Consider the following 24,258-nt stretch of genomic DNA (forward strand, 5'->3'; position numbering starts at 1 on the left):
CAGAAAGCATGTACTCTTAGAACCAGAAATTCCATTTTTAGGAAGTTATCCTACAGAAACTCTCTCATTATCTCTCTGTCTTTACACACACACACATGGATGTTTATTATAGTGTTGCTTATAAAATAAAAAGCTTGGAGTCAATTTAAATGTTTATTAGAAGGGAATAAGTTAAATGAGGCATGGTGCATTCATGTGCTGGAACGTTATACACCATCAAAAAATAATGGAATATTGCTAAGTGAACTGACTTGCTGGGATGATCACAAGCTCATCTTCCATTACTTATATCAGCAATGTGGTCTCCAGGAACACCGATGGTTTCATTGTCTGCAAAATTGGCTGATCACCAGAATCACTGGTGTTATAATTTATAGATTCTCAGCCCTTTCCCAGGACTTATGGATGACACTTTTTGAAGCTAGAGCCCAGAATCTATGTTTTTTTAAAGAACTAAAATGATTCTGATGCAACCAATTTGGCACCAGTCTGGGATGAGCATTCAGGAATAAGAATAAGACAATAAAAACAAATATGAAGGATTATTTCCAGATGACCTTGGTTAAACTACGTGTATATAATTTGGGAGGCCTCTTTGCCAGAGGGTTGAATTAGCTATAGTCACGCTTCTCATTTACATTATTCCTGGAAAAGTCTGCCTTGGGCAAAACAGGCAAGAGGCAAATTGTCAACAATATTTTAGTAGATGAAAACATCAACTTGTAGAATATTATATATGGAATTATCCAACTTTTTACATGTTTTTAACTTTTAAAATTTTTTTTTGATTTTTTAACTTTTAAATTTTTAAAAAAGATTTTATTTATTTATTCATGAGAGACACAAAGAGGCAGAGACATAGGCAGAGGGAGAAGCAGGCTCCATGCAGGGAACCCGATGTGGGACTCGATCCTGGAACTCCAGGATCATGCCCTGAGCCGAAGGCAGACACTCAACTACTGAGCAACCCAGGTGCCCCTCAACCTTTTTTTTTTGATAGAGAACTTTTTTTATTCACACGTGTTCCATAGCATTCTAGTTAAGAGTACAAAATAGGGGCTGGTCAAACAGCACATGAACATAGCCCAGGAGCCCTCAGCCATCTAGAAAAACATAAGAGTTTCCAAATCTCCATATACTACTCCCCAGTTAAGAAACCACTAGAACACACTAGACCCTTGGCATTTGGGGATTTAGCATTTACAATTCTGTCATTTGGGAATGAGTCCCAGGGTTCAAGACATGTTTTTGAAGCCTAAGTGCTATGAGCCTGGAGTGTGACAAGTCACCAAGCTGATGAACAGATCCACTGTCAACATAACCTTGCTATTTTCTACCTGTCTTCACATGTCCGAAGATCACATTGTAACTATAACCACATATCTGGGAACTCACAAAGGACTAGATGATGTGCTGCCCATGAATGTCAAGGGAAACTGGAAACCAACTGGCTCCATACACAGAGAAGTTTGTTTTCAGGCAAAGGGACCAAAACACATAAGCGGAGGATAAACTTTTCAGACGATAACAATACTCTCATGATAATATCCTCTCCATGTGGACCTACTTGTTATGGTCACAAAGACTGTGACCCTACATCAAGTATACGCTAAAGGAATGTGACATACACCTTAGCAAAGGGAAGACACACACGTTGAATAAGTGACTAGAAAGCAATGAGGGAGAACTAAACTTAAAAATATTCCAAGTTACTTTCAACAGTAATGTGTTTTCAGGACAAGAAAATGTTTCTAATTACATTCTGCACCCCTTCTTTATCAGCTCCAGGCTACCACACCCTTTTCCAAACTGTCAGCCACACACACACACACACACACACACACACACACACACACACATTCATGTCCTGCACTTTGGATTTGTCCTCAGGAGATTTTAGCTTGCCATGTCTCCAGGGCCTGGATGTCAGCGAAGCCAGTGCTCTTCCACCCTTGGCACCGCATTCCAGGAACTCTGCTTTGAGGGGCACCTGTGAGAACTTAGATCCTTTGCCTTTCCTTCCCAGCTGAGCGGGGTGGAGGTGAGGCACGGGGGAGGCAGGCAGTACTGGAACTGTCCAGTGTGCAGGGACAGCAGAACAGGTGACTCAAGTGTCGAGTTCTTTCTCAAGCTGCTGCTGAATTAACTTTGTGGATTTTGCCATTGTAATGCAGGATTTTGCCAGTGCAAAGCTTAATGCAGGCATTAAAAATCATCCAACCTAAATAAAAATATCAACATATTTTTTATCTATACCCATTTGTTCTTATGAGCATAGAAAAGCATATGAAAGAATATACACCAAATAATAATAGTAGGGGAATTCCCATTGGGGAATGGGATAGATTGGTGGAGTGTGAAGGGCCCTTTTTTTGTACTATATACAATAGGGTATAAAATATTGAAGTTTATATCACCTAGGTAATTAAAAATAGCCAATAAACACATGAAATACGGTCAAGATGAGTCTCCTAAATTTCTGTCAGGGTGTATATTTGGCACTTGCCAAATTGGGGAATGACTCCTTTATTTTATTTTTATTATATTTTTAAGATTTTATTTATTTGACACACACACACAGAGAGAGAGAGAGAGAGAGAGTGAGAGAGAACAAGCAAGGGGGAGCAGCAGGCAGAGATAGATGGAGAAGCAGGCTCCCCACTGAGCAAGGATCCGGATGTGGGACTTCATCCCAGGACCCCAGGATCATGACCTGAGCCAAAGGGAGACAACCAACTGAGCCACCCAGGTGCCCCTTATCCTTTTCTTTAAATCATGCCTTACTTTGCTTCAACAACAAATAAAGAGGGCAGTGATTTCAGGACACCAAGAGACCTGGTGACCTGTCATGGGGTAATCTTACTGCCCTTTTATTTTCTGCTTCTGAACATTCAGATTAATCCAATCAGTTTCAACCCCTTCCTTGGGAAATTTCTTTTTTTCACATCTATTTAAGCAAATCTAGATTCTCCAGTAGGGTTTTCCCTTAACCTGGCATCTTCTTCAAAGTCACCTTCAAGTCATCTTGATGCTTCTGCTCAGGCAAATAAGATTGGCAATGGAATCATCCAATCCTAACTTCATTTCTTCATTTTAGTCAAAGTGACTCTTGGTTTTTCAATAAACATTAAATAGTAAGCTGGTATAATTTTTGGAGAAAAAAATTACCCAAAGGAACTTGACAAACATTCCATTCCATTTGTTGCTGTGTTGCGAAGCTTTTTTCTTTCTAAGGAAGATGCACAGTGATAATGGTGGGACTTACCTGAAAATAATTTACGATGTGCTATTTCATCTTTTAAAAGATTTTATTTATTTATTTGAGAAAGAGAGAGCACAGGAGCAGGGAGGGAGGGCAGAGGGAGAAGCAGACCTCTTGCTGAGCAGGGAGCCACCAGGGGCCTTGATCCCAGGACCCTGAGATGGTTACCTGAGTTGAAGGCGGACGCTTAACCTACTGAGCCACCCAGGCGCCCTTATTTCACTTTTTAAAAAATATTTATTTGAGAGGAGGGGGGATTGTGTATGAGCAGGGGTAATGTGTGGGCAGAAGGAAAAGGAGAATCTCAGTAGACTCCCTGCTGAGCACAGAGCCCCACTCAGTGCTCTATAGCATGACCCTGAGATCATGACCTGAGCCAAAACAAGAGTCACTTGCTTAATAGACTGAACCACCCAGGCACCCCTGTTATTTTATTTTTTTATGAAAAGGGGATAAAGTCATTAAATATATTTTGAGTATTAAGGGGACTTTAGAACTACGAAGGGCAATTTGACAAAAGGTCTCCCAGGATAAGATGACCACATATTCAAAACATCTGGTGTGCATAAGGCTCCTGATCAGTTGCTAATTTTTTAAAAACTTTTTTTTAAAGATTTTATTTATTTATTCATGAGAGACACAGAGAGGCAGAGACACAGGCAGAAGGAGAAGCAGGCTCCATGCAGGAAGCTCGATGTGAGACTTAATCCCAGAACTCCAGGATCACTCCCTGAGCCAAAGGCAGATGCTTAACCACTGAGCCACCCAGGTGTCCCGATCAGTTGCTGATCTGAGAATAAAGCAGGTGCATGTGTTGGAAGAAGGTTCTAACAGTGGCCTTTTGCTGTGACAACAGATAGAAGAGAGAATGAGAATTCCTGCAAGCTGAAAAAAAGTCTCTCAAAAAATTCAACGTCTAACAAAAGACCTTCTTGCCTATACTATACTAATGGTTAATAGTTTGATAATCAAAAGGAGTATATTGAGAGAAAAGCACATCATTTGTAATGAAAGAGTTTGGTTTGGGTTTGAGCTCTCTATGTAATTCTGAGTACGTTCTTTAGCCTTTTTTTTTTTTTTTCTTTAGCCTTTTTGAACTCTTGGTTCAAACCCTAGATTGTAGCTATATTTCCTATCACAGGATATTCAAAGTATTTCCGGTTTTTCTTTGGTTTACACATTGCTGTAGTAAATAATAGCCTTGTAGCTAAACTATGCACCAGAATTAATTTTCTTACACTGGGGGAAGGCACAGGAATAAGATATTATGTGTCTTTTTATTCACATTGAAACATCTTCCCAATATACCATTAGATTAAAAGGAGCAGATTATAATAATGTGTGTAAAATTATCACATAATAGGCATAGTAACAGCTAAATTTCATCATGGGCTTACTATATGTGAAGGCCATTGCTAAGTCTTTTACATGGATTATTGTGTAAGAGCCTCACAATAACCCTTGTAATGATGTAGGCACTATTATTTCTGTTTTATAGATGAAGACATTCAAACTTTATGTATGTGTATGTATTTATTTTTTAGACTGTTTATTCATGACAGACACAGAGAGAGAGGCAGAGACATAGGCAGAGGGAGAAGCAGGCTCCCTGCAGGAAGCCTGAGGTGGGACTTGATCCTGGGACCCTGGGATCACATCCTGAGCCAAAGGCAAATGCTCAACCACTGAGCCATCCAGGTGTCCCACATTCAAACTTGAAATATTAACAGTAGTCTGTTAGGGTTATGAATGTTTAAAAATGTATAACTTTGGTTTATTTGGTATTTTCTATTTTTTGACATTGAACACATATTACTTTTTTATTTTGGTAACATATACTTAACATAAAATCTACCATTTTAACCACTTTGAAGTACAATTAGCAGCATTAAATACAGTTACAATATTGTGCAACCATCAGCATTATCCATTTCTAGAATTTGTTCATCAACTCAAACAGAAACTCAGTATCTACTAAACAACAGATTCTCACTCTTTTAAATCTTTAAGATAGAACCAGAAAGACAATCTCTATTTCCTTAAAGAGCTACTTTGTACCAGATGAATCATACCAGAACATGGCTACTTTTCTCTTTGTGTCAGGTCTATATCTGTTAGAGAAATTGAATGTGTTATCTTACAAATTTCCCACAAAAGATAAAACAAAAAATAAAACAAAAGTCCAGGCACAGTTGGTTTTTACTCACAAGATCTTCCAAACATTTAAGGAAGAAATAACACCAAATCTACACAAACATATCCAGAAGATAAAAGAGATTGGAATACTTCTCAGCTCATTCTATGAGGCAAGGATTGCCCTGATAATAAAATCAGACAAAAAAATAAAATAAAATAAAATCAGACAAAGATATTATCATAAAAGAAACTTATTTTATTAGATAATTAGTTTTATAGTTCATTTTATTAAATATTTATTTTGTTTAGTGAATAAATAAATATTCTTGATGGATATTGACACAAGACAGCTTAACAAAATTTTAGTAGGTTGAATCTAACAATATATATATAAAATACATCAGGATCAAATAGGGCTTATCCCAGGAGTGCAAAGTTGGCTCAGCATTTGAGTATTTACCAGTGTAATTCACCATATTAAAAAAAAACTAAAAAAGAAAATCCACATAATTATTAATAGATGCAGAAAAAGCATTTGACAACATTCAACATTAATTCATCAGAAATGCTCCCAGGAAACTAGGAATAGAAAGAAATTATGTTGGTAACCCAATGACAGACCCCAACAAAAAAACCTACCATTATTATAGTTAGCAATAAAAGGCTGTATGTTTTCCTTTTAAGACTGGGAACAAAGCAGGGATGTTTACTCTCATCACTTATATTCAATATTATACTGGATTTCCTAATCAGTGATAATGGCCAGAAATAGAAATTCAAGGCATAAAGATTAGAAGGGAAGAAGTAAAATACCAGTTTTCAGTGGTGACATGATTACTTATAAATAAGCTACTAGAACTAAGATAATTGAAAAGGATCAGAGGATATAAACACATACTGCAGAAGTCAAGTATACTTCTCTTAAAACTTATATATATATATAAATATATACATGTATATTATATATATATATAATCTGTACACTCAATGTGGGGCTTGAGCTCACAGTCCCAAGAATAAGAGTTGCCTGCTCCACAGACTGAGCCAACCAGGTGCCCCTCTTTTTCTCTTTTTGTGGTGAGAACACGTAAGATTTACTCTTAGCCAATTTCAAATATGCATACTGTATTAACTATAGTCACTATGCCTTACATTCGACCCTCAGAACTTACTCATCTTATAACTTGTACTCTTTTATCAACATTTGCCCACTTATCCTACCTTTAGCTCCTGGGATCCACCATTCTACACTCTGTTTTTACTAAATTAACTTTTTTTTTTTTAAGATTCCACATATAAGTGATCATCATCTAACATTTGTCTTTGGTTTATTTTACTTAGTGTAATGCCCTCCAGTTTCACTTATATTGTTCCAAATGGCAGGATTTCCTTGAGTAATATTGCATTTTCTGTCTCACATCTTCTTTATCCATTCATCAGTAGATGTACATTTAGGTTAATTCCATATCCTAACTATTATGAATAATGCTGCAATGGACATGGGAATGCTGATATCTCTTCAAGTTACTGGTTTCATTTCCTTTGAATATATGCGCAGAAGTGGATTGCTCAATAATATAGCAATCCTAATTTTTTTTTTTTGAGGAACTTCCATACTTTTTCTCTAATGGCTATACCAATTTACAATCCTACCAACAGTGTACAAGGGTTTCCTTTTCTCCACGTCCCCACCAACACTTGGTAGTTCTTATCTTTTTGGTCCTAGGCATCCTAACTGGTGTGAAATGATATTTTGGTTGGTTTGCAATTCTCTGATGGTTAGTAATGTTGAGCATCTTTTCATATACCTGTTGCCTATTTGTATATCCTCTTTGGAAAATGTCTAGTCAGTTCTTCTGCTCATTTTAAAATAGTATTCTTCTTTACTTACTTGTTTTTTGCTATTGAGTTGTAGGAGTCCCTTATATATTTTGGATATTAACCCTTCATTGGATATATGGTTTGCAAATATTTTCTCCCACTCACTAGGTTGTTTTTAATTTTTGTTGATTTTTTCCCTTTCCTTTTTAGTTTGATGTAGCCCACTTGTTTATTTTTGCTTTCGTTCCCTGTGCTTTTGGTTTCTTATTAAAAAAAAAAACAAAAACAAAAAACTGCCAAGACCAATTTTAAGGAACTTTTCCCATATATTTTTTTCTAGGAGTTTTATAGTTTCAGATCTATACATAAGGCTTTTAAAATCTATTTCAAGTTAATTTTGGGGAGTGGAATAAGATAGAGGTCCAGTTTCATTCTTTTGCATGTGGATGTCCAGTTTTTCCAAAACCACTTATTGAATAGACTATCCTTCCTCCATTGTGCATGCTTTGTACCACTGCTGAAGATTAGTTGCCTGTATTTTATTTCTGGACTCTCTATTCTGTTCTATGGTCTATGTGTTTGTTTGTATGGCACTGACATAAAATCATAAAATGATACCGTATCCTTGATTACTATGGTTATGTGATATTGCTTGAAATCAGGAAATGTGATGCCTCTAACTTTGTTCTTCTTTTCAAGATTGCTTTGGGTATTTGGGGTTTTTGTGGTTCCAGAAAAATTTTAGGATTTTTTTTAATTCTTTTTTTTTTAAAGATTTTATTTATTTATTCATGAGAGACACAAAGAGAGAGAGAGAGAGAGAGAGAGAGAGAGAGAGAGAGAGAGAGGCAGAGACACAGGCAGAGGGAGAAGCAGGCTCCATGAAGGGAGTCTGATGTGGGACTCGATCCCAGGACCCCGGGATCACGCTCTGGGCTGAAGGCAGTCGCTAAACCACTGAGCCATCCAGGGATCCCCGGATTTTTTTTTTTTAATTCTATGAAAAATGCCATTGGAATTCTCACAGGGATTGCATTGAATCTATAGATTACTTTGGGTAGTATAGACATTTTAACAATACTAATTCTTCCAATCCAAGAACACAGGATATCTTCCCATGTACTTGAGGCTTCAATTTCTTCATCAGTGTCTTATGGCTTTCAAAGTACAGATTTTTTTCCCTCCTTAGATTTATTCCTAGGAATTTTATTTTTGTGTGTTTTTTTAAAAGATTTTATTTATTTATTCATGAGAGACACACACACACACACACAGAGGTAGAGACATAGGCAGAGGGAGAAGCAGGCTCCATACAGGGAGCCGGACGTGGGACTTGATCCCAGGACTCGATCCCGGGACTCTATCCCGGGACTTCAGGATAAGACCCTGGATCAAAGACAAGCGCTAAACCACTGAGCCACCCAGGCGTCCCTATTTTTTTATGTTATTGTAAATGAGATTCCTTTCTTAATTTCTCTTTCAGATAGTTTATATCTCTGTTGAAATTCTCGTTTTATTTTTATATATATTTTTTACTGAGTTCATAGCATGAACTATGTACTCATTGAATTGCCCTCATTGAGCTTCCTAAAACAATCATTTTGAATTCTTTGTCAGGCAATTGATAGATCTCCATTTCTTTGGGGTCAGTTGCTGGAAGATTATTGTGTTCCTTTGGTGTGTTGTGTTTCCCTAGATTTTCATGTTCCTTGAAGTCTTACATTGCTGTTTTCACTTTTGAAGAAGTGGTTATCTCCTCCAGGCTTTACTGACTGGTTTTTGGAGAGTGATACCTTCACATGTTAGTCCAGCTAGGGATTCTGGAGCTGTTTCAGACCTCCTCTGTGGGGGTGGCTACTCTACACTTTTTGCTCTTAGGGGAAATAACTAAGATTGAATGACTTCTCTCAATCCTGCAAAATCAGGCTGGGTGCTGTGGGCGGTGCCCTGAAATGCTTGGGAGTCTTCTTTAATCTCCTAGAGTTAGTCTGGCTTTCTGAGCTTGCTTGCAGTCATTTGCAAAGTCTCCTCACTGTCTATGGTATCTGGCCCTCCAGGGAGAGAGGAGTGTAGGGCTATGCATGGGGAGCCTTCGGGATGGATATGGGGCAGTTGGGGGCTGCACATTTGAGGTCTCCACAGTCTTTTGTGAGTGGGCTTCCTAACAGAGTTTGTGAATTGGTTAGTAGAAGAACCATGAAGCAGTAGGACCTCTTTGATGAGTTCAGAGCCCTGGCTGCTATACTCTTAACTTCTTCCAACCCCTTAGACTTGCAGATCACCTCTGTAATCTGGGCAAGGTGAGAAAGAAGTAGGTCTCTTGGGTAGCATCCAGCATGGCTAGGGAAGCTGGGCTTTGAGTCACATGTTCTCAGTTTTCCCTATGGGAGAAATCATGCCTGCAGAGTCGTCATGTGGCTCTGACCCATCCTACCTTGGGGGTAGAGTGAGGCAATGTGATACTGTTCCTTTTACCCTCTTCAATGCAACTGTTCTTGGATTCTTCTGCTATAATGGTATGCTTCCTTTCTGCTGGACTCCTGGACTCCCATAAATGGACTCTTGTCTGTGAGTGACTGCCAAAATTGATGTACCATGGAGAGATAAAGGTGGAGAACATTTACCCTGCCATCTTGCTGATGGCACTTCAGTTATACTTCTATGACCTATTGAAGAACAATTGGAAATTGAAACAGAAAACAATAAATAAAATAATACTTTGTGCAATAGCATAAAAATACAACTACTCAAAGATAAATATAGCAAAATATGGGAAAGATAGGCATGATGTAAACTAGAAAATATTTATGGGAACATTAAAGAAGACTTAAATATATGGAGAGATGTATGGTACTCATGGATCAGAAGTTGCTTTGTTGCCACAATAGACAATTTTTCCCTATTGTGACCAGCCTGCAGATGCAAAATTTGGATGTTGAGACTGATGGTGCCGCATATGCACCACTCATGTAATAAAACTTCCTGGGCTTCCAAACACGTCTAAAATGGCTTGAAAGAATGGGCTTAGGTTTTTTTATGGTGTTTAGAGGGTGGTGCTGGTTGAGAACCCTTTCCATAAGTTGGAATTTGCTTCCTGCTGGTGCCAAAGGAAAAAGCACCTGGGCTTTCTGGTCACCTTGTCCAGATGGGGGGCAGAAAAGTAAGAAAAAGTGGTGGGGCTTCAAAGCTGTTAACAATCAAACATCAAAAATGGAGGGGCACTACTTGGGTGGCTCAGTCAGTTAAGTGGCCAATTCTTGATTTTGGCTCAGGTCATGATCTCAGGGTCATGGGATAAAGCCTTGTGTACCAGGCTTGGCACTCAGTGGGGAGTCTGCTGGAGATTTTCTCTTTCTCTCTCTCTCTTCTTCACACTTTGCCCCTTCCCCTGCTCTCTGTCTTTAAAATAAATAATCTTTAAAAAAATAAAAAAAACGGAGTCAGACACTTTATTAGATTTCCAATTTGATCTATAGACTCAATGCTATTCCAATCAAAATCCTTCTTTATCTCTAATAATGTTTTTTTTTTCTTTTAAGTCTATTTTGTTATTACTATAGCTACTACAGCTTTCTTTTGATTAGTGTTTGGTGTTAAATTCCCCCCACATCCATGTTTTCACTATTACTGGTATGATTGGGTTTAAATCTACCATCTTTCTAGTTGTTTTCTATTTGTTCTCCTTTTTCCTCTTTTTCTGTCTTGTTTTTGATTATTTTTTATGATTCCATTTCATCTTTGCTATGGACTAGTAACTATACTCCCATTTGGACTTTTTCATAATGTTTACTCTAGAGCTTACAATATCTACCATGAACTTATCACAGTCTATCTTCAAATAATATCATTTCACTTCATGTATAATATAAGAAACTTACAATAATTATTTTTAATTTACTCTTACCTACCCATTTGTGCTATTATAATACATTGCTATAATTTTTGCTCTATACAATTTTTTTAAAATTTTTATTTATTTATAGTCACACACACACACAGAGAGAGAGGCAGAGACACAGGCAGAGGGAGAAGCAGGCTCCATGTACCGGGAGCCCGACGTGGGATTCGATCCCGGGTCTCCAGGATCGCGCCCTGGGCCAAAGGCAGGCGCCAAACCGCTGCGCCACCCGGGGTTCCCTCTACACAATTATCTTAAGTGATTACAAATAAGAAAATCATCCTTTACATATACATTTATATTTATTTATTTCTCCTTAATTACTTAGTTGAGTGTAAACATTTCTGCCACTCTGGTTTTTGTAGATTCAGCTTTCTGTCTGGTATCATACTTCTGCATGAGGAAACTCCTTTAACATTTCCTGTAGCACAGTTTTTCTTGTGATGAAAGCCTTCAGCTATTGTTTATTTTAAAATATTTGTCTTTCTTTTTTTACGATTTTATTTATTTATTCATGAGACACACACACACAGAGAGAGAGAGAGAGAGAGAGAGAGAGAGTCAGAGACACAGGCAGAGGGAGAAGCAGGCTCCATGCAGGGAGCCCGATGTGGGACTCGATCCCGGGTCTCCAGGATCAGGCCCTGGGCCAAAGGTGGCGCTAAAACGCTGAGCTACCCAGGCTGCCCCTCTGTCTTCATTTTTAAGACAGATTTTCATTGGATATAGAATTCTATTTAACTGTTTTTCCCGTCACTACTTCAAATATATTTCTCCATTGGCTTCTGACTTGTATAGTTTCTGACAAGAAATCTTCTATAATTCTTATCTCTGTTCTTCTGTATGTTGTATCCCCTCCATCTTACCCTACTCACACTGCTGGTCGCTTTCAAGATTTTATCTTTATCGTTGGTTTCAGGAGTTTGACTGTAAAGTGTCTAGGTATGGCTTCTTTTGGTATTTCTATTTTGGGGAATTCTCTGGGTTTTTGGATTTTAATTTTGGAAATTTCTCAGAAATTGCCTCTTCAATATTTCATCTGCTTTATTCTCCACTACTTTTTTTTTTCTGGAAATCCAATTACATATATATTAGTTCTTTTGATACTGCTACACAGCTCTTTTTTTCTATTTAACTCTTTTCATTTAAGTTTGTATAATATATACAGATCTATCTTCAAATTTACTGGTTCTTTTTTTTTCAGTTGTGCTCACTCTGCTGATTAGCCCATCTAGGGAATTCTTCATCTCTGATAATGTGTTTTTTTTTCTTTATGTAAAGTTTCCATTCGACTTGAAAAAAAAAGTTTCTATGTCTCTGCAGAAATTCCCTATCTGTTCTCATACATGCTATCAGCCTTTGTTATTAATTCTTTTAAATATCAATCATAGTGATTTAAAAATCTCTGACTGATACTTCCAACATCTGGGTCATCTCTGATAACTAGTTCTGTTGATTGCTTTATTTGTTAAAAATGTTTTTTATGCTTTTTAAAAATTTTTATCATTTCAGCGGTCTTGACATCATTTGTAGAAGAGTAGTACAAGCTGAGTTAAAGAATATATACATATTTTAAGATTTTTAAAAATTTATTCATGATAGACACAGAGAGAGAGAAAGAGAGAGAGAGAGAGAGAGAAGCAGAGACACAGGCAGAAGAAGAAGCAGGCTCCATGCAGGGAGTCTGATGTGGGACTCAATCCTGGGACTCCAGGATCACGCCCTGGGTGGAAGGCAGGCACTCAAACCACTGAGCCACCCAGGCTGCCCTAAAGAATATTTAAATCTGAAAATGGGCATGCTTCTTTTATCAGGCTCTCATGTCAGAGGTTGAGTTCGTTTAGCCAGAAGCTCATCTGGGTTTGGGTTTTGTTGTTACTCTCATTTTCTTCATTGCAGTGTAAGCTTGCTTTATTTTTATTGTTTTTTTAAAGATTTAATTAATTAACTTATTTGAGAGAGAGAAAGCATGAACAGGATGGAGGAGCAGACACCCTGCTGAGCAGGGAGCCTGACATTGGGGCTGCATCCCAGGACCTTGAAATCATGACCTCAGCCAAAGACAGTCGCTTAACTGGCTGAGCTGTCCAGGTGCCCTGCAGTGTAAGTTTTAAATTCCTGCAGTGGTGGCTACTGTTCTTCGTGCCTGGAGTTGGGTGGGCCTGGGCCAGTGGACGGTTGTTGGGTTTTTTTTGTTTTTTGTTTTCCTTATTGCTCCTGCTCTATCTTCAGCTTTCTATACTTCCTGTATGCCTGTTTCTCTTACATGTGCTTTATCTTCCTTCAGCTATTAGCTACCATTTCTTATTACTGTCTGGTAGGCTTATGGTGGGAAACGGGATTATTTTTCTGGAATAGCTTCAGTCTTCAGCAGACCCTTGGCCTGATTCTCAAGGACAGGGCTTTATCAGTATTTGCGGGCTGAATTCTGATTTGTAATCATGGATAGAAAAGAGTTTCTTATTTATTCCCAGAAATAGTATACCTATCCTTACACCAGTGCAGGATCCTGAGTCCTAGAGTTTTCCTGCTTTTGCTAAGGGGCATAGGGCTTTTGCTTTTATTCAGCTCCCAGAAGCAATAGGTGTGCCCCCTTCCTTCAGCAAGTTTAGGCTTTTTTGCTTTTTATGAGAGAATGACCCATGTGGCTGGGGGGGTGGGGGGGCTTTCACACTTTTGCCACAGTGACAGCCCCACATTTTCTATATGTCTGTACCACTGATCACCTCCTACATGCCTACTCTGTCCCTAGGTTTTCTCATGAGACTCCAGGGGAAAAGAACTTGTGAATTACGGCAAAGTCCCCTTGTGTTTTTGACTCCCAGCTATTACAAACTCATACTTTAGTCCATACTTGTCCTTTAAGACTTCATTAAGTTGGGACGCCTGGATGCCTCAGTGGTTGAGCATGATCCTGGGATCCTGGATTAAGTCCTACATTGGGGTTTCCCGCATGGAGCATGCTTCTCCCTCTGCCTAGGTCTCTGCCCACCACCCCGCCTCTTTTATGAATAAATAAATAAAATCATTTTTTTAAAGACTTCATTAAGTTTTTAGTTAATTTTTTCTTAGTGACTTATATCGTGGCCATCTCTTTCTTTTTAAGTGTTGCCAAAGGTCAGAGAGTTTGTGTTTCTTATCTCTCCTTGGAGGGGCTTGCAATTATTTGGGATTTAATTCATTTAGTGGCCTTGTAACCTCAGCTCTTATATGGGCTCAAGAACAATTTGTAGATTTTCTAGCTTTTCTTGGCTGCTAAGGTGGGAACCATGTTTTTCTTCTGGTATTCTACATCCTAGATAGAAGCAAACTCTAGAAATTTAAACTTGAAAGACAGATGGGAGCCAATCAGGGGAAGTGGCTAAGTTATGTTATGGGGAAAATCACCAGAGCAAAAATTTACTCACACCTGCTGTGGATCCTTGGATCCTTTGTCTGCTCCAGGTCTTGGATTTTCACATGCAACTACTTCCCTTATCATCTCATACGGACTCAATTATCTTCAAAGAGTGTCTGTTCCTTCCAATTAAAAACCTTAAAACATGCATGAAACTCAGCATCTCAAAATCAGAAGAACTAAACTCACATTGTGTGGTAGGCAGGATTTTAGAAACGGCCTCCCAAGATTCTCATACCTTGGTTATTCAAACACTTATCTAGGTACCGCTCTAAAGAGATTTTGCAGATGTAAAATCTGACCTTAAGATCTGAAGATTATTATAGTGAACTTGACTCAATCAGGTGACTCCTTTCTAAGCAGAAAGTTTTCTACAGCTGGTAGCAGAAGTCGGAGAGATTTGAAGCATGAGAAGAATTTCACTGTACCATTGGCTTTGAAGGTGGAGGGAGCTCTGCGCAAGGACAGGAGAGCAGCCACATGTGGCCTGGAGCAATCCCTAGCTAACAGCCAACAAGGAAATGGGGACCTCAGTTCTATAGCTGCAAGGAGCTGAATCCTGCCAGTAACAGGAATGAGACTGGAAGAGGGACTTAGGCTCCAGATGAGAACATAGCTAGCTGACACATTGATTTTAGCCTTGTGAGTTGCTGGGCAGAGATCCTAGCTACACCATTCTGGATTTCTGACCTATAGAATTGGGAGATAACAAATTGTGTTGTATTAAGATGCTACATTTGTAGCAATTTGTCAATAGCAATAGAAAACTAATACATGTTGATTTCAGGTGAATGGAACCCTCTGAGGCTGGGCAATGCTGCAGCCCTGATCATAAATGATTTTGTGATCCTTTGTTACCAGAATAAGAGGCTTTTGGAAAGACATGTTTTCATAATCAGGATGATGTTGAATGGACTTTTAGCAGAGATTGGATCAAAGAAAATATGGAGGAGATGCCATGAAACAACAGTGGGATGATGGGGAGGTAACTATACAGAAAGCAGATTCTATCAGTAAAGAAGAATTAGAGCAACTGGCAATCATATAGGAATAGCCTTGGTCAAGAGCAAGGCAAAACTAAGATACTTAAGTGTGGCTCTGCTTTGGTTTAGAGAATGAAAATGTGGTGGATAAATAATAATAATGGTATAAAACAGCAGCAACAATAGCCATTTACAGAATACTCTGCACCAGACACAGTTGTTGAACTTCACATGTGCTTTTTCTAATCTTAAAATCTTTGGGCTTGATGCTATTAGTCTTCTTTTAACCCTTGGGTGGGGGTGATGAAGAATGATCCTGAGATTAATCAGGAAAAAGTCAGGAAACAATCGTAGCATTTTGGTACAGCAAGTTTAAGTGCCTGTTATAGTTTTGCAATGTGCCCTTAATCTCAATAATGCTTATCTGCTCAGGCTAAAAAGGAAGTAAACTCTTTAATTTATGTGATTTGAAAAATATGCACTTAAGACAGACTTAAACAGATGGTTTCTGAGCCAGGATCAATAAATTAGACATTCTGTATTTCTAAAATAATCCATATGCTTTATCTAGAGCATAACATATAATATATATATTGTGAATTAACAATATATATTGATCATCTTTTTTTTAAGTAATCTCTATTCCCAACATCGGGCTTGAACTCACGACCCTGAGATCAAGAGTCACATGCTTTTCTGACTGAGCCAGTCAGATTTCCCAGCTGATCATCTTAAAAAATTAGATTACCAACACTTCTTGATCACACAGTAGTAAAGTACACCTAGGGATAATTATGCCTTATCACTAGGGTCCAAGAAGAGATGGTAATCAATTCTCCAGAGTTATCTAATTAGCAGATATATAAAATATAATAAAAATCAACATTAATACAATACAATGAACCATTAGTTTTTGCCAGTTTTAATTTGCTTCTCACAGATAATTTAATTTTCTTAATTAAATAAGTATTAAAATCAAAATCATGGAAAATAAGAGGGAACTGAATCTCCTTAAATGATGAAGCACTCAAGCATTTTTACTTTTGCACGTAGACCAAAAAGACCTTCCAAAACAAATAACAAACAAACAAACAAAAAAAACCCCCCGTCCACCCAAGAGCTAATCCATTTTCCATGCTCATTATCATTCAGATGAGTCTTTTGTAAGACAAAGATGTCGGCATAGCTTTTTCAGTGTCTGAGAACGCCTTTCTTATTTGGATTGTACAAATAAAGAGGACCCTCTGGATCTAATTAAGAGATTTTTCACCTGCCATCATTCATTCATTCAGTTCACAAACATTTATGGAACACGTGCTATATGCATGGCACGATGTTAAACACTGTATTATACTAAGAGTTATCCCACAATGGGCCAATCATAAAACTACACTCTTCATTAATCTTGAAGATTTTTAATGATTTCCTTCTTTCATTCAACAAGGTCTGATTAACAAGCGAGTGCTGGGCTAGGCCTTGAGGCTGATAAAATGAGCTCATCATCTCTGCTTTCATGTGCTCATAATCTGATGGGGGAGGCAGATTCATAAACAAGAATTTACAGTGCAACTGAGGTCCCACCATAAAGGTTTGTGATGGTGTAATGGAGCCTCTGTGTGTGTGTGTGTGTGTGTGTGTGCTTGAGTGTGAGGAGAACGGCCAGAGAAGGGCTCCCTGAAAAAGTGACAAGCGCAGTGTCTTGATTGACAAGAATTTTCAAGGGGGGAGGTAGGGGAAGGTACTGCAGGCACAGGGAGGAGCCCTGGGATGGCTTGTCACATTTGGGGAACCACAGTCAGGAGAGGCTGGAGGACGAAGGATTATCTGGGAATGAGGTTGGAGAGAGAGAAAATGAGAGGATCATATCCAGGTATTATTTAGGTTGAAATCATATGAATTTGCCAATATTAGATTATTGACAAATAATCTGACTTAAAAACAGCAATTTGATATGGTTTAAATTATATTCCAAGATGATGTGATGATCATGATGACTGAGCATCAGTAAATATATGAATAGACTCTAATTCTATTGTTATTGGTGCTGTAATTTGCATTTTCCACTTCCCACCCCCATCAGAAATGACTTGTCCCTAGGACCAGGACTGTTTTTGTGTCTGGGGTGATTCTGAAGTTACACACAGGTAAATGGGCTTGGCCGCCAAAATCAGCGTGAGTGGGACTGGGAAAAATGGATTCTGCAGGACAGCACTGTGGAAAGAGCATGGATATAATGATAATAAAACTCTTTCCTTTACTGAACACCAAAATGTGCTGGTTACTGTGCTAAGTTCTTCTCGTGCATTATCTCTAGTCCTCACAACAGCGTCCCTAGGTGTTTTTTTTTTTTTTTTTAGATTTTATTTATTTATTTGAGAGAAAGAGAATGTCAGTGGGTAGGGGGAGGGGCAGAAGATGAAGCAGACTCTCCACTGAGCAGGGAGCCCTATGTGGGGCTCGAGTCCAGGACACCTGGGATCAAAACTTGAGCCGAAGGCAGACGCTTAACCAACTGAGCCACCCAGGCACCCACTAGGTGTGTCTTTTTATACCTATTGACATCCTGGAACTCTAAGGCTAGGTGCCACTCTTCTGCTAGGGTGCATTCACGTGATTTCACCACCTCCACCCTCCTTCCAGGCGGCCTGATGAGAGTGACTGCTGGTGGAACCTGAAGGGACTGAGCATGAACTGATGTTTAAGTATTGCCCAGAAAAGGAAAGACCAGATGATGGGTGTAGCCTCATGAATAACTTCAGTGTCAGAAGTCCTTGCTTTTTAATTTGAATTGTTTTGGTCTTAGGGAGGTAGAAAGGGGCAGACGGGAGGAGGCAGGAGATGGGGTTGGGAGTGTGTAAGGCTTACTTTGGTGATATGGGAAGAAAAGCACAGGCAGGCTGCTCTTTCCTCTCTAACCTCCAGGGCAAGCAACCAGCTGGCTCTGTAACTTAACTCTTTGTTTACTGTGGCAAGAACAGAGCACAGTTTGCTTAGTGAAGTCCCTCCTAACAACAGTCACATAGCAGGGGGAGAAAACAGTGTGGACATCATTTGACGAAAACATTTCTCTTGATTTATTGCCTCAAAAAATGCACATAGAATTTAATATGTGTTTTGCCAAACGTTGTCAGGAAAACTTGAAGCATGTTACTAAAGGAGTGTTCTCAGCTTGGGAAATTTGAAAGTTAGATGGCATTTCCATTGCTTTGGGATGGCGGCCCAGTTGAGACCCTGTGGTCCCCTGTGGCCTTGTAATCTTGAAGCCACCCAGCACACTACAATGCGCAGTGGGAACAATGCCTCAGGAGGCCCATGCAACTCATGAGTATAGCATCTCATCTATTATCCAAGTGGCCTATTCTAGAAACCATCTTTTGGGTGTGTCTTTTCATTTGTTTCTTCTGTCCCACATGCTGAGAGTGATGACAAGGGTCATTTCTAGTTAATGTTGTGGACAGTGCACTCAAAGTGACCTTTCCAATTGAGAGGCAGCCATTCATAGTCTGGATTTTTAAACAGCTTTCTCTAAAACAACAACAAAAAAAGTAAGTGTATTTCCTTAAAGATCACATGTTTGAATTTAGATTTAGGTGCCTCTCTGAGGCTTACCTCTCCCATAAGAAACATGACTTTGTTAGAGTTTGAAAGAGAAAATCACTGTAAGGTTATTTTGCAGGGGCAGAAGGGAAGCCACTTTCAGCAGAGTGGAATAGATAATTAATCCTTCCAATGGAAAACACTACAGTAAATATGCAAACCTCCTAGTAGGGTCCCTTCTGTCTTTTAGCAATTACTTTACCAATGAATCAGCTATACCAAACTATAATCAGCTATACCAATGCTTCCTGAAAACAATATTTTCTTGATAACTTGACCTTCAAAATTTATAAAACATTAACTTTCCTCAAGTATCTTTTTCAGTTTATTTTTAAAAACCATTTGAGATATATTCTGGTTGGTAGATGTTCTGAGCATGGCATTTGGGGCACAGTTTCAAAACCATCAAGGCAGTGAAATAGTTGATATACATCAAATGACCAAGCACTTAATTCATCTTGATCTGCATTTGAGCTTAATTTTTAGGTTACAGATGACAAAGTCTGGCATTCTCCTGACATTCGGGGCATGTTGAGGCTGTCTACCTCCCAGTCATCAGTTGCTGTGTAGCCACTGAATAGCAACAACAAAACTGTTATCGGCCTATAGACGAATATAAAGCAATAGTCTTCTTTCTGGTAACCAAGACTTGAGTGTAAAAAAAAAAAAAAAAAAAAAAAGCTAGTATTTAGCGATGCAGAGTTTTAGAGATGTCAAGTATGTGATCACACTGTCTCCAGATACTAGGAATAATCTTTGTTTGTTGAGTGTCTCTCCTTGCTCGGCTCAGACAGTGCAGAGGCTGTGCTGCTAAGGTGGAGGGGCAAGAGGGAATGGGGGGAAGAGGATGAGCTTAGGTCTGTTTTGCAGTAGGTTGTTGAGGCCATGCTGAATTGTAAAGCTTACTCTAGTATCCAGCTCTGTCTCAGGTCATCTTCCTTGGTGCTTGTCTGAAAGTCCTAGGACTCTGATATTTTAAACTGCCTTTGTCAGAATAGTGTATGCCTTCGAGTCTTTGCACAGGCAAGTTTCAAAGGCTCCCGGGCTCCAATGCTCTTAACCTTTATTTATACCCATTGAAGGTTCTTGCTAACTCATCTATGGTGGGGCAAAGAGGACAGCCACTCAGATGGATGCCCATGTGCTGCTCTGGCCTGGCCTGGCTCCTGCTCCAATATGCCCTGCAGGCTGGGGAAAGCTACAGCTGGCCAGAGGCTCCCGTCCCTCATCTACCATCCTCTCTGATGCAGGTGGCTCAGTGACTGCTGTCCAGCCCAAGGGAACGTTGCACATGATCCAGGTGCTCAGCCCAGAGAGAATGTTCCCTATTGAAAGCACATTGGGAACACGGCCCCTCAAAGCCAGTCGCTGTGGGTCCTTCTGTTATTTGGAAAAGACCATGTCAAATGTCTAACAAAAGTGTTTAAACAGTCCTTCTCCTTTCTGGTGATTTGTGTAGGAAAAGAAGGTTGAATCTGGTGTCTGTCCTTGGCAGTGAAAGCCTACATATTCCGGTGCTGGCATTCACTCTTACAGAACACTTCTATGACATATAGATGGTTATAGATGAGCAATGTTTGAAAATTTACTTAGAAGTAGCAGAAGAGGGCATTCTCTGATTCTAAATCCTTTCAACTAGAAAAATGGTCTGTATTTTAAGAAAGCATTTGGCAACAACAGTTGTTTCCTAAAATTCATCAGAACCCGAAAGAAAACACAATACTCTTTCTCTTTAACCTGCATCATTTACAGGGTTAAGATCTAAATGGCAAACCATATATTAAGCCTTAAAATTATTTTAAGTTTTCAAAAATATTTAATTAGAAAGAAATGTATTTTTCCTACGTTAATTTCAATTAATGCACTTATTCCAAAATCAAACACTTGGATACTTATTTTTGTCTTTCTCCTTTGGAAAATTACTTTGTAAAAGCAAATATAACAGTTACAGATTCAATTATGAAAAGAAAATACTATTTTCTGTTATATGATAAATATTTGCCTGGGCTTGGCAAATTAAAGGCTGTCTGTTGTGAGCTCATTTCTGTATGAGATTCATTTAAAATTTTATTACTGTGTAGATCACACAATGGAATAACGGTGTTAATAACTTGATACTGTAGCTGCAGGATTTGCAACCTACTCTTATGAAGCAAACTGCCCCAGGGCCAGCGGCTGCTCATTTATTTCACTATATTTAAATCAATTGAGGAGGCAGTCAGACAATAAATTGTGTGTGTGTGTCTGGTCATAAAATTGGCATCTCAAACTGTAAAGGCTTCCACAAAGATTTAACAGCTCCCCCTTTTGGGACGGACTTTGCTTTGTACCATCTTCCACAGGGAAGGTGTGGAGATGTAAATAACGTTCTTTTTCTGTCTTCCTGTTAAATTCTGTTTCACCACCGTATAGTGGGGGTCCAACTTTTTCGGCTTGTGGAAAGCTCCCACTTACTGCTCGAGGGGAATTCTTTTGTCTGAGCAGCGGAACAAGATAACCGACTTAATCTTCCTAGTAACACGTGAGTCGCCATGTATCATTTTAATCTGCAAAACACTAGGGCTGAGTAGTGTCACATGCTGATTTTACTTTTCTATGAGAAAGTGACTCCCTGGTTCAATGATGGATTGCTTGTTCTCTTTAAACAACAGTCAAGATGGTGAATGCCCCGGGGTGATAGACAGAGTGTGCAATGGGAATGGGGGCAAATCTGATGGCCCGGTTCAAGTTCACCTGACAAAGCTGGAGCAGTCTGCAAGCAGCATTCGAGAAAGGATTATTCACACTGGCATTATAGTTTTGAATGCATTTTTCTCCTTGTGCAGCTGCAAAGCTCCCTCTCACTGAAGGTTTATGCACCATAATAAAGAGATTTATTTTTTTTCTCTCACTCTTGCTTCTTACACTTTACACCTAGTTTCTACTGAACTGTGAGGGCAGAGGACATCTGTATAACCAAACTACACGGACCAAACATCATCTCCAAAACAATAACAGTGCAAAAAGACAGTAACAAAAGGCTGCCATTTCTGATGTCTGAAGGGACAAAAATTAATTAAGTCTCTTTAAGTTGAATCCAACTCTTGAAACTTAGATTTTTACATATTGCCATTTGGCACTACACACAAAAGATTAAACTAAAAATTAATTATTTATTCAATTTAGAGACACGACGATGGAGTTTTTCTAAAAGTTACTTGAAAATATCCCAGCGGCCACTTTGCTGTAAGAAACAAGCATTAAAGAAAAGGAGTGGGGGGCAGCCCAGGTGGCTCAGCCCAGGGCCTGATCCTGGAGACCCGGGATCAAGTCCCACGTCAGGCTCCCTGCATGGAGCCTGCTTCTCCCTCTGCCTGTGTCTCTGCCTCTCTCTGTGTGTGTCTCTCATGAATAAATAAATAACATCTTAAAAAAAGAATAAGAGTGGGGGAGGAAATTAGAAAATTTTAAACATAAGGAAGCAAAACAACTTTCTTCATAAATTAGAAGTAGAACTGAAGAAATCCTTTCCTTCCAACTTTCCATCCTTCTGTCCATCCACTATATCTACCCATATCCTACCTTGTCCTAGAATGGTTTCCTGAAGTCTGGAGAGCTCAGACATTCTTCTGTAATTAAGACATAAAACCTTATTGCCTCTTGCCTTATGTAGCAAGAGGTAGTTAGCTAATAAGCAGTTATTGAGCATTTAAAATGTATAGACTTAACATCTACTTATTCATTCAATTATTTAAACAAAAATGAGCTAAGCCCCAACTGTTAAGCAGACAGTAATATAAACAAGTGCTGAGGGTACAGAGGGCTCCATTTAGGCTGGTGAGATAGAATGATCTCCAAGCCAGCCAAAGATCCCTGATATTCATGCCCTTTGGTCTCCTCCCACATCATATCACAGCTGATCTGTGCAGCCAACAGTATATAGAAATGATGGTGTGTCACTTCTGAGGTTACGTCATTAAAGACACTGTGACTTCTGTTTCTCTCTTTCCCTCAGATTTTTCACTCTGATTGAAGCCAGCTGCCATGTTGTGCTAGGGACAGGCCCATGTGGTGAGGCACCGAGGCCTCTGGCCAACAGCCAACAAGGAAGACACCTTCCGCTACCAGTCATGTGAGAGAGCTTGGAGGCAGATGCATCAGTCCCAGTCAAGCCTTCAGATGACTGCGGCCCCAGCGGATATTGTGATGGAAACTTAAGGAGACTCTGAGTTAGCATTATTTGGCAAAGCCACTCTCCAATTTCTAATCTGTAGAAATTTCAAGCTAACAGCCTTTTATAATCCTCTGTATATAATAATCCTTTGTTATTCAAAGCTTCTAAGTTTTGGGTGAATTTGTCAAGCAGCAATAGAGAAATAATATAATAGATAATTAAAATTCAATTATAGTGTAGATAATATGACACAAGTGTGTATTAGCTTCCATGATAACTGTACAGTGATAGTTGCACAATTATTTTGAGACATCAAAGGAGGAGTCCTTTACTTAGGTTGTGGAGAAAAAGAGAATGGGGATAAAGGATATCAAGGAGGATTTTTTCAGGAAGTGTTGGTTGAGGTGAATCTTCAAAGATGAGAGGACATAGGGAGTGACTGTCCCTGCAGATGTAAGAAAAGCACGAAAATAGTCATCAAGTGACAAAGCAGCTTGTAGTGGGGTGGGAGGAAACAGGGTGACCTCATACTGAAACCATTAGCAGTTTGGTGTTTCTAGAGAGTAGATTACAAGACTAGGAGGCATGGTGGGCTAAGGAGAATGATGGGCCCTATACGGTCATCTGATAATGTAGACTTTTATTAAAAAAGAGAACCATTTAAATTTCATATTAAATACATGTTTTTAAAAAAGTATTTTATATATTTCTTTATATTAAATTTTTTAAACATTTAAATTAAATTAGTTAACATATAATGTATTACTGGTTTCAGAGGTAGGGGTCACTGATTCATCAGTTTTTTTTTATAAATAAATTAAAAAATAAAATTTACTTTTTAAAATAAATAAAAAAGGTTTTATTTATTTATTCATGAGAGACACAGAAGGAGAGGCAGAGACACAGGCAGAGGGAGAAGCAGTCTACCTGTGGGAAGCCCAGTGTGGGACCCAGTCCCAGGACCACAGGATCATGATCTGATCTGAAGGCAGATACTCAACCACTGAGCTA

At 38.9% G+C, this 24,258-nt stretch overlaps 1 long non-coding RNA gene across 1 annotated transcript in view; it reads left to right on the forward strand.

The window, feature by feature from the left end:
• Nucleotides 1-23,843, forward strand: part of LOC119867208 — a 31,861-nt gene extending 8,018 nt beyond the window's left edge. The window contains exons 4-5 of the long non-coding RNA XR_005382629.1: nt 21,507-21,615; nt 23,089-23,843. This is a non-coding gene — a long non-coding RNA (uncharacterized LOC119867208). The remainder of the gene's footprint in view (nt 1-21,506; nt 21,616-23,088) is intronic.
• The last annotated feature ends 415 nt before the right edge of the window (nt 23,844-24,258 follow it).

Source organism: Canis lupus, chromosome 32, assembly GCF_011100685.1.
Source record: "Canis lupus familiaris isolate Mischka breed German Shepherd chromosome 32, alternate assembly UU_Cfam_GSD_1.0, whole genome shotgun sequence".
NCBI classification, from domain to species: domain Eukaryota; kingdom Metazoa; phylum Chordata; class Mammalia; order Carnivora; family Canidae; genus Canis; species Canis lupus.